The 11,928-nt window shown below is 49.0% G+C and overlaps 1 pseudogene; it reads left to right on the top strand.

Moving 5' to 3' along the window:
• The first annotated feature begins 2,956 nt into the window (after positions 1-2,956).
• LOC119377028 (uncharacterized) lies at positions 2,957-3,678 on the top strand (annotated as a pseudogene).
• Positions 3,679-11,928: the final 8,250 nt, after the last annotated feature.

Raw genomic sequence — 11,928 nt, 5'->3', positions numbered from 1 at the left:
GTTCACAAGTTGACCAAGCGAGCTAAGATAAACGCAGACAATATCGCAGCTCAGCTAGGTCCAGAGCAAAGGAAATCTTCAGCAGTACTTCCGTACATACACAAATTATCCCACAACTTGAAGAATGTGGCCAGCCGTTTTGGAGTAAGTGTAGTTTTTTCGTCGCCTAAGAAGTTGAATAGGGTTTGTGGGATTGTTGAACGAAAACTTAAGAAACCGCGTGTCAGGAGTCGTTAAAGATGGCTGCGGGCTCAAACACGTGACTCCTTTTGTACAGTGTAGGAAGGGCATCGTGTATCTTTTGCCGTTTTCGTGTGGTCGTGTATATATTGGCCAAACGAGTAGACGCATTAACGTTAGGTTGATGGAACACAGGCGTTCGTTGCAAGGGAATGTATACTCACATGTGTCCCAGCATGTTGCGCAGTGCCATTGCGCACCCATCTTTCATGAGGCTGAAGTGCTATCGACACACCGAGATCAAACTACACGAGAAATAATTGAAGCTTATAATATCAGAAAAAGGGGAGAACAGTGCATTAGCGTGCCTTCTGTTGCCCTACATGATAGCGAGGTTAGGTTTTTAGATAGCACGGTATCTTAACATTTCTGGTGTTGGAGAGTACACGTGGTCTGCGTGAGGCTCTTTATTCTTCAGGATGTCAGCTGACCTTCCGTTTCATTGGTTTTGTGTGTCACATGGGTGTGACGGTTGAAGTGTCCTTTTTTCGTTATTGTCTTCTAATAAACATTCAGTTGCGACTTAGCGCTGTGGTTTGTCTCCTCTTCTCTTGTGTCCACGTCGTCGTTGCGCTAAGTTAAACATGTTCAAGTCTTGAACGATGCTGACGCTGATGATGAAAGCGTTCAATTTGAAGGAAACGATTAATGCATTGATGATGATGATAAACACGTTGAATCACAACTGTGGGCAAGCAAATGCACTTTGTATGGTGAAGATAATGGTAATGAAAGCGTTGAACATGAGGATAAATGCGTTGATGATGGCATAAATGGACTACGATGATGAACATGTTGAAGCAGAGACGTGAGCAAGCAGAGGCCCTATGAACAGATATGATGACGACGATACTGACGTTGAATGCATTGAACAGATTATGAAGGTGTTGATTATTAGAAGTGGTGATGACAATAATCATTATCACATTGAAACAGAGCCGTCTGCAAGCTCCCAATGTTCCCAGCGTCCACATATGTAGACGCTTGCTTTCTTCTAGACATAAAGCTAAATTTTCCTGGTTTTCAGGTTATTTCCTCTTTCGTGTATAATGTTATTGCATATATGCAAAATAAAGTTTACTTGCACAACTGTATTGCTCATGGGATACAAAGGCTTAAGATGCATCGTTACCAACTAGCCCAATGTTTTGCTACAAACTTTTCCTTGTTCAAGCGTTTTCCCCAGGCTGGGACACTTGTTCATGCGTTGCGCCATCCGTTGCGGCATGGCGACCCATTCTTGTCCTTCGACCCAAACCATCTTATCCATTCGAAGAAGCTTTCTAGATCTTTAAATGGAGAACTAGTCATTCGCGGAGGCCTCTACTTGAAAAAGCTGTTTGACATTCCGTCTTCTTTGCTTCTGAAGCCAGTAAGGTTTCTTACTCGTTCCCATGTCGATCCCACCAACGTTGAAAAGATGACGGTGCGGAGAGCCACGCAAACTGTTTCCCGGGGTAATTGCCAAGCTACAATTTTTACAGAAGTACCTGAAGTGTCACCCTGAAACACCTCTATTTAAAGACTGCAGTGGCACGATTTGTTCTATAAGAACAGTAGCGTAGTGGTAAGCACTCCACGACATTGGGGTAGTGAAGCCACAGGGACAGCAAGAGGGCCCGTTCTTCAGCACAGATGGTGAACGAACGACTTTCTTGTTTGGAAGTGAACTTTGTCGGCTACATTGAGCACCTCCAGATGAATGGTGGGAAGTTGACTAAAAGAAAATTACAAAAGACACCTAAGAAGCTACACTTCTGACGATGAGACCCACGGTAGCACTGAGTATCTTCTCGATCATATCGAGTAAGCATTTTGTAGCGTTAGCTACACTGGCCGAGGTGGAGCAGTTTCGCGTGGCAGTCCGAGAGCCGTGACGTCACACGGCGCACAGCTGGCGCAGCAGCGCCGCCGCTGCGCGCGCCTCGCCGGTCTGCGCATTCCAGAGGAGTGACGTCATAGCCGCAGCAGACGCACTGGTGCCAGCGCGCGCTCAGCTGTGCGCCTCCGTTGCGCAGTGGCCATCTGACGCTGCGCCGGAGCCGTTTGATAGCGCCTCTCATTTTGCCAGCATGCCCAGACGTATCAGTGGGGGTATACATATAGCGGGGAGGAGGAGGAGGAAAAGAAAAACGGAAAGACAGGGAGGTTAGCCAGCTGTCAGACCGGCTGGCTGGCGTTTGCCAGTCTAGTATAGCCATGGAGAAGGAGAGCACAAATGCTGCTAAGCGGCGCGGAAAAGCTTGACAACCAGAAAAGCTAAAATAATCAGCTAAACCTTAGCTAACAATACGTATATCCTGGCATAGCCGAGCTAAGCCACTGCAAATTTTTGCAGCTGTGCAGCTCAGCTCTGTTTTTGTTCCCTTGTGCATATAACCAACGGCTTGTTTTTCAGCTTCTCCTAAGTCCTCACACGAGGCCTCAATAGCGACCTTGTTGAGTCACTGTTCAGCAGCCTTAGGCAATTTAATGCGGGAATGACAGAGTCGACGCAGTCTTCTCGGCAGAGAAAATTGTAAAGGTACGGTTCTAAAGACAAAACAATAAAAAATGTCTTACTGCATATAAAATATTTCTAGGCTGGAATCCTGCAAGCGGCATTATTCATCTCACGAGATCCAGTTGCCACGGCACAGGAGGTGTGCAGCACAGACTGAACATCGTCGCCGCGGTCGATGCCGAAAATGACTGCAACAACGTGGCCTACGGCTGAATGGCGAGGACTGCTTCGGCAAAAGTGAACACTCTTTGGTGAAAACCAGCCCAGTCCGTGCAAATCCTTCTGCCTTGGGAAGGCAGCCCAACCAAGGCAGCCGAACGCAACACGATGGCATTCGTTGTTCAACACCATTAAGTTCATCAACGAAGTTCCGAAAGGTAGGGTGGACGCAACGTTTGACACTTTCGTTTCCACGATTGCGACACGAGGAATCTCTGTTCATTGATGAATGCTGCAAGGTATATTTCGATCGTTTGTTTAACATCATGCAGTGCGTTGTTCGTCATCCTTTTTTTTTTCCAGGTGATGACGCTGTGGCGAAAGCGCTAGATATATTGCAAGGCGAGCAATATATGCACGTGGGCGTCCTGCAGCCAACGCTTCGCTCTCTGCTGCGATACTAGCGATCCTTTCCCCCGTTATGGTACTGCACACACCTTGCTAGTGCCCTTCAGGAGGCACTCACGAAGAGGTGAGCGAAACCTGCTTGGGACTATCCCCTTCTTCTTCTATCTCATTGCGTGCTCTCGCCGGGACGTATATGCGTGTGTACCACATATTGTCCGTTTTAATATATAACTCGTACCTCGACGTAAGATGTTTTCAGCAGTGTCATACATTGTTCCTGTAACCGTTGCCAACCCAGGTTTTCTCAAGTTGTGAAGGATTTCGATCTGGCCCTCGCAGCGGCAGTTCGTTCAAGCTCTCCTAATTGATGGAAGGGCGGAGTGTTGCGGCTTTACACCTTCATTGTAAAAAATAGCGTTATTTTTACGCCCAATATTACATAAAAAATGTGGTGTCGACATCGCAAACTACGGTATTCTCACCGTATACCATGCCGCGCGCATTCGCATTGGCTTGTAGGAGAGAAGGAAGGAAAGAGTAAACAGATGGAGCGGCGTCAGGCATGTTTTGTGGCCCTTAAGGGGTATTCAGACGGAGGAGAAATGCTCGGGGGGGAAAGGCGGAGCCTAGTGACGTCAGCTCGCGAGGAGAAGTCTCCACAAATGCCCCCCACTCACACGGACGAGGCAAACGGAGGGGGAGACCAGTGTTACTAGACTACTCTGGTGGCTTGCACCACCCGTTTGACGAGCTGCAGACGACCATCCAGCTGCAGACTGGACACCCACTGCCGCTCTCTGCAGGAGCAAGTGCAACAATGTGGCCAAACAAGAGCCCGAAATTCCGCCACATCCCCCACCGAGTGGGGATCGTTTGTCCTTTCGGGGAAAACGTCCCCGTCTCCTCCGAGGAGGCGCGGGGGGGGCACGCCCACTCGCTAATCCGTGACGTCGCGGTCACGTGTACGCAACCCCCCCGTCTCCCCCGAGCATTCCTCCCCCGTCTGAATACCCCTTTACGAGCTGTGTACTCCCTCGGCTACGACGCCGCCTGCTCTACGCCTGCGGTTACTTGAGGCGCTTAGCTCATCGGCTGTGGAAACTTCTCGGCAGCCAGCGCTTGGGCTGGATATTCCCAATTCCCACGAACTATAAGTCGCGCTGTGCGTTTCAAGATGGCTGCCGGGAGAGGGTCAACCCATCTAACATAGCGAAAGATAGGACATGCAAACGCATGCGCCGTGCCGCTTTCACCGGAGTGCACGAAATGAGCTGCATTGAAATGTATATCAGACCGAAATACTTGCCCAAATCATGGAAAGTGCCAAGTGATGGCCACCTCACCAAGCTTTATAAGCAGGACAGTTGCAACCGCGCCTAGAGATCCTGAGGATTTGAGAAGGAAGCAGCTCGCACTGCAGGCTATGTTCAAAGAGGACCCGTCATACAGCGACGATGTGAGCGTGCTTATGGAATCGACACGCTGTCTGCAGCAAGAAGACATTAAGGCAGTCTTGACAATACCAGACTTCAAGATTGCACGGCCTTTCCTGTTCACAGTGTGTGGCATATCAAGCCACTTCAAAAGCATTCTTGGGATCGACCTCAGAAAAATGCTTGAGCATTTAAAAGAAAAAAAGGTATCATGAATTTTTACAAGCAAAGGCACGGAAAGAAAGCCTTAATGGAGGCGCGGAAAGCGTTTCAAGCTCAAAATCAGAAAACGCGAATGTGGAGTTGCTTGGTATGAGCCAGCTGATTACCTCCTGGTTTGGGAAAGACCTCAATGACCTTGCCCAAAAGAGAGAGGTATGTTTCTGTGATGGCCAGCATAAGAGTAAAACACAAATTATTCTACATTTTAAACTGCAAATGTAAGAGTGCCTGTCCACAGTTGCTCTTCTAAAATATTTGTGCATAATTTTGGGCCAGACAGCAAGTGGGCCCACACAGGATATGGTCACGCCCTTAAAGGAGCACTGACATGAAATTTACACATATCAAGATTTTTGCATCCACGAGTAGTTATCTACCCCCTAGTAGCGATTCATGACCGAAAATGCAGCTGAGGGACGAATAACTATCTGTTTTATTGATTTATATCACCGGTATCTAGCACGATTCAAAACGGCCGGCAAGCCCGCCATTTCTTAGCGCTGGCAGCGCTCCCTCGCGGTCAATTCCAGACCGCGCCCAGTTTACCACTTGTCCACAGAAAGGAGTGACGTGAGGATCAGCTGCTCAGCTAACATTTCGCCTGCTAGGCGCGCGCGTTCAGTCATGCCTTGTCACCAGCATCGCCGTCGTCGCCGTCAAAAGTGTCGACTAGTGTTGAAGACGGCATTCTGGAACTTAGAATCACCGCGATACGCGAAGTCGCGAATCATTTTCGCTTCGACGCTTTGCAAAACAGCGATTCAAAAATGGACGCTGTTCCAAGCAGCAACGAGGAGGTGCCCGGGGACGCACGCTTGGGCCATACTCGCTGGTGTGTCTCAATTAGATATATTAGAGAATTTTAGCGTGCACAACATTTCGGTATACGCAAAGGGGTCTATGGAATATCGGCATAGCGAATGCACACTAGCGGACAAATAGAATACGATAGGTTTCTACAATAACAATAGACCGATCTCACCAGACGATCTGCGCATGCGCGAGTTTCCGACAGCGGCACTGCCGCCATCTTAGCTGGAGTACTCTGAGCGCTGCTGGTGCGGCTGCTTGCTGTGTGTCTCAGGTACATTGTCGTTTGGCATGAATCCTCGGCACAGAATACAATTGAACGCTTTGTTAAACTGTGTCCGGACCGCTCTTGTATGTTATTTTACTTCAGGTTACACTGCATATCCTAGGTTTAAGGGAAAAAAAAAAGAACAGTTAGACAACGTTTACATGTGACCAGGTCGGTCTCTTCGTGTTTATGGGCGCGCGTCGCTTCGCTGAATAAGTATTAGGTAAAAAAAAAATAAAGACGAGAAATCATGTTGCTGTCGTCATGAGTGCAAACATCTTTAGTGAACGTCAGCACGCGAGCGATACAAGTTACAGTGTACGGAAAACAACTTGCCCAAACGTAGAGCTCTCCGCGACTACGAAGACGGGAAAAAAACAAACCGACGGGACGAAAAAAAAGAAAGCTTTTTGCGCTTATTTTTTGTTCAAGCAGTACTTTCAATGTACGTACACTGTGTTGTCAGCGCAATACTTCGAGCACAGTGATGCGTTAAACGTGAATGAATATGAGATGGTCACCGTGAAGCAGGTTAGAAGCACGCCCGCGGGGCGACGACTGGCCGCATGCCGTTTGTAAAAGTTTAACGTCACGGAAATCTTCTGCACGGCGAAATATCTCCTGCTGCACAAGGGATGGATAAGTCAGTAAGAGGCTTTGGTGACACACACAATGTGGCGGATGAGCGGTGCCCCCCGAGGCCGGCGGCGGCAGGCTCAGCTGATTGCTCGGCGCCGATATCGTCGCTAGGCCTATCGCAGTGTATAGGTATGTATACGTACGTTAAGAGCCGTCTACGCTTATATAAAAAGCTAAGCTTTGCTACCGCTGTTGCTGCTTTACGCTGCGTTCGCGATATCACATTTCGAAAAGAATGGGAAAATCCCGGCGGCGAAGTTGGCTGCGATGCCGGCACGGTCGAATTTTCGCCGTGCACTCCATGGCGCGAGCTGTAAACATACCTTTGGCTTGTATCACAGGTATCGTTCACGCTAGACACTTCACAGTCGTGATCGCTTTTGATGAGAGGTCGGTTTAGGTGTCGCTATATATTTAAGCGATCTCTGTTTTGCCCGGAAAACACGTTGTATCCAACCTGTCGCCGCTGGCGGCGATCGCCCCGACGAGGGGATCGAGCACACGTTGTATGAAGTTATGCTGTCGCTGACCGGCACATCAGTAGCGCAGAAAGCTTGTTATGACGCAATAGATTGTTGCTAAATTACCATGCATTACACACACAATTCACAAACACGGTGAACAACACGTTGAAAGTGCGCCGTAGTTGCCGCTCCGTCCGACTTCGTTGACTGTCGCACACATTTCTGTCGGAGCTTGACATCCTTTGAGAACACGCGAAATCCGAGTCCTTTTGCTTCAGTTTGCTGTTGTAACATCTCCGATTGCAGCACGTGAACCCAACCATCGCGATTCATCCAAATACGGCCCCTAAAGCTTGATAATGCAGCTCGCCGATGCACCAGCTATATGCAGCTGAACGTACCGAGTACTCTAAGTACCGGCATGCACTGCGGCAGCGGTGGCGTAGTGCAACTCGCGGTGAGATCGGTCTATTCTGCGCCGCCAGATGGCCCCACCTATTCGGCCTCTCGCGGTTACGGCTGCAGTAACCCGGTATTACGCTAGCGCAAGGAAGTCCACGGACGAACTAACATTCACTAATAACGCTACATACGTGTTACTTGTTAGCGATGATATTTATCTATAAGCTGCTCCACTTCAATAACTTGTGGTCGTGCTGGCGTGTACCGTACGTGTAAGGAAACGCCACGCCCTTTCCGCTTTTTCCGCGCCTCGACGAGCAGGTCCGTACTACGCAGCGGTTCCCCAACATGCTGGCACGTAGCCGCTCCGATTGATCGCACTCGCGCTGAGTATCACACGACAAATCAGTCGATACGACACGATGAATCGCAGGCACGGATCGGGACAGCGAGGAGAGCCACTGGCTGGGAGTGAGAGCCGGTGAGAGCGTCGCCTGGCGTCGGCGGCACAATAAATACACTCAGATCGTCGACGTCATTGTTACTAGCGTATCGTCACTCAGGATGGTATGGTCGGAATGTATCACACTTGTTACGTAGCACTAGTGTCGATGTCGCAGCGTGATCAATCTTCCGCTGAGCTTTCGTACGCTGTTTGCCCTCGAAATAAAATTACTTCCACGCGACGGACGCCATTCAAATTTGGCCAAGGAGACCTATGCATACCGAGCAATCGAATGAAGGGCACATCTCGACTTTGAAATTTGATGTCAGTGCTCCTTTAACACACCAAGGTTACATTTTCAGCAGATCCTCATATTTGTATACCTCATATATAGCTGTGTAGTTAGCTTTCCGATAACTTGCCTAAATTTCCCTATTTGGGGCACTGCACATTTTTTGTGATCATTATGGTGTTTTTATACCACAATGAGGTAGTTTTATTTGTGAATGTCTGTAGCGTAAGCTCAAAAGATCTCTTTCGCTCTTTTTAGGCTTGCTTAACTCCGACTGAGGTAGAGTAACTTGCGGATGTGCCCGTCACCGTGCATTATTGCAGCAGGTACGCATTTTCAGTATCTGATAGTCTGCTGTGCAATTGCTTGGTAGATATTCAGTTAGCTGCGGCACTACCAAAGCGTTTCTTTTTAACGCGAAAGTGTTTTATGCCGGGGTCCACAGTGACGTATTTCCGTCACGGAAATGACGTCGAAAAAAGATACACGATCAGATGGTAAAGAAAAAGTTCCGTCAACGGGCATCGAACCCACGACCGCTCGGTCCGCATCAACAGGTGCCGGGCACGCTATCCACTGCGCCACAGTCACAGACTCTAGCGGCTTTACAAACGCGCCTTTTATATCTACCACTCTCCCGATCGGCGGGGGGGTGTTGCCCTCTGGGGGCGGTAAAGTAATTCGTCATTACTGTGGCCTCCGCGATTAGCACCTGCAACGCGTTACACGTCCCTCCCATTCGGCGCGTTTTCAATATAAGTTAAATTTTGTCAATGCCTTAACCCACCGCGAGGTGGCGACCATAGCCAAGCGTCGTAAAAGCGTCGGCCTCGCTCATAGCTTTGCGACGCGCGCCAGCCTTACGCGGCTGTAACACCGCGTTCGCCGCTCACGCGCTCGCCCCTAGAAAAATCGCGGGCGGGCTACCGGGGCGGCGCGACGCGCGTTGCGTTTCCCTCTAGTCCGGCCGTAGTGTCCAATCACATTTTACCATGCCGCGGGATGGCGACCAAGTTCTGCGTCCAATATGCGACGCTCTTCTGGCTATCACACCTAGTTCTCTGATTACGCTTTCACCTTTAATTACTACAGCTACCACAAGGGTTTGTTTAATCATTTAGCAGGCACGTTAGTCGTGGGATTGGAGATGTACCGCCAATCATCAAAGTGGGCACGTCCACGTTAAACGGTGCTATAGCTGCCAGACATCAATATAAATTGTGCGAACTCTCCTATATCAATGTAAAGTAAACATTCAGCTACTTCTGTAAGGGCACGCTTTACTTTCGTGTTATTCCGATTCCTATGACGGAGTGTGCCGCGCAGTCGGAAAAGTGACCCTACTCATCGCAAAGCACTTGTACTCGATGCTGGTGCGCTTCCCGCAGCCAGCGGGATTTCCTAAAGTTATGCGGGACTTTTATGAAGTGCTGTATATGGGCGCGGACTTTTATGAAGCGCTGTATAAGGGCGCGGCCCTCTAGCGGTCACCTATCTAACAAGAGGACGCGCCGAGTGTCCAGCGGAGTGTGCGACAAGTACCGATCCCAATTTTTGGGGCTTTCCTGGCACATTCTTCCGATAATTTGCTTCAACTTTCCGGTATACCATTCCACTAGGTCATTGGCCGTCGAGTGGTATGGCATCGTTGGTAGTTGCTGAAGAGAAAGCGGGCGGCTTAACTCTTTCATTAGCTGCGAGGTAAACTGAGTGCCTAGGTCAGTGACTATTTCCCGTGGAATCCCAACGCGGGAAAACATCTCAAACATCGTCTCGGCGATCCTCTCAATTTCAATACTTGGCAGAGCAACCGCGTCTGGGTAATGCGTTGCAAGGTCCACCATAGTAAGAACGTAACGATTGTCGTTAACCAATGTAGGCGCTAGTGGACCGATGATGTCGATAGCGACACGCTGGAACGGTTTATTGGTGATTGGCATCTTTGTAAGAGCAGTGGCGGATCCAGGGGGGGGGGGGGGCGATTGGGCGATCGCCCCCCCCCCCCCAAAGCTATAAGCCAACCCAACCCCCCCCTCCCGCTTTTCACCTCACCGAAGGCCATTTTTCAGAACGTAGAATTTTTTCAGGTGGTCGCTGTGTCCATCCCAATCCGAGACTAGGGAAGCACTCCTCACACAGCCCAGCGCTTTTGTTAAGAGCGAAACAGGCTTTCTAGAAAAGATTTCTTCTGCGTCCTGCATCTTTCAAATAGGCACCGACGAGCACAAGCCTCAACTATTTTGCTAAAGCAACTGCTGCCTTTATGGAAGCGAGCTAAAGTTTCCTCCCCACTCCCAGGGCCATCAGCTCTTCAGCAAAGCGAGGGGTCTTCAAATTCTCCCATCTTTTTCTCAGAGACAGGAGTCTGTTCTGTGTCATTCAAACTGGCATCTTTCGTCCCACCACGGCCGGGCTAGACTGCACGTGCGCGCTTGAGCGCGCACGTGCAGTCTAGCCCGGCCGTGGTCCCACAAAGCGTGCAGAACAAGTTACCTTTTAGTCAACCTTCAGCGGCTGGTCCAAAAAAAAAAAAAGAAGGAAGGCGGGCAGTGGTGCTGTGAATTATATTCGCCGAAGTACCGAGCAAGCCTCCGAGAGCACGTGCGCGGGGTATAATCGAGCGCGACTCCGAAAGCTCCGTTTGACCGTCCTTAGGCTGCGGAGATAGAAAGGGCATTTTCTGGCAACACGACCGGCCAGAAAAAAGGCAATGGGGAGGAGGGGGCGGGGTAACAAAGGGAGGCTTACTCCGAAACTACGTTCAAGGAATACTAGAGCTCGCCGTTGTGGGAATACTCATTTATCGAGCAGGTGGCCTGCCCTTCCCTCTTTCACCCTCCTCTTACCAACAACACTGATACGTGTTCCCCAATGTTTAGCGGAAATATGCGTTTTCTTCTTCATCAAACCAATATTGTTCATTCATTAAGTGGCAGCGCCAACCCAAGACAATGAACGAGAATGGAATGCAAGGGACCAGACAAGCGCCGACTCGTTGCTCAGTTTACTGCGGAAAGGCAGTTACATGAATATGCAAACTCTAGTAGCGCACGTGAGCAAGGCCATACAAAAAAAAAGGTATCACATTGTACAACCAATTTGCAAAATAAAGTATTTTGTCTACAAAAACCACAAAATAATCACGTGACACTGCCACGGGAAAATTCTTCGTTAGTAAGCTTTACGGCTCGCTTACGCAGTTATCTGAACGTCTCCTGATACGTAAGGCTTCTGTTATATTACGTGCAATTTTGTTTCTGTAAGCAAAGAACATCTTTGAATCAGGCCAAACTGGCTCACAAATTTGACACTCTTTTGCAATGATCAGCTAAGTGTGAGTAATTAATTATTTTTGCCTGGTGGTTGTCCATGCTGTTTCAACCGGCTGTTATTATACCAGCCGGTCTAAACGATGTAAACATTATCGTAAGTTGGTGGCTACATGTAAACTACATCCAGCTGAATATCTTTTGTTTTAAGACGCACAATTTTCGTTGTTTCTTTTGTCGTTTTTTTATCGCCCGCACGGCAGATTCGTTTAAAGGTATCGGGGGCATTAAAAACAAACGTTAATGCCGAAACGGCTGCTTGCGTGCTTAACTCCGTGGAAAATGAGATGTATACATGTGCAGCCAGCGTCAAA

The sequence above is a fragment of the Rhipicephalus sanguineus genome, unplaced genomic scaffold (assembly GCF_013339695.2).
Source record: "Rhipicephalus sanguineus isolate Rsan-2018 unplaced genomic scaffold, BIME_Rsan_1.4 Seq322, whole genome shotgun sequence".
NCBI lineage: Eukaryota > Metazoa > Arthropoda > Arachnida > Ixodida > Ixodidae > Rhipicephalus > Rhipicephalus sanguineus.
Note: the sequence above shows the minus strand (reverse complement) of the source record. Positions and strands in the feature narration are given on the sequence as shown.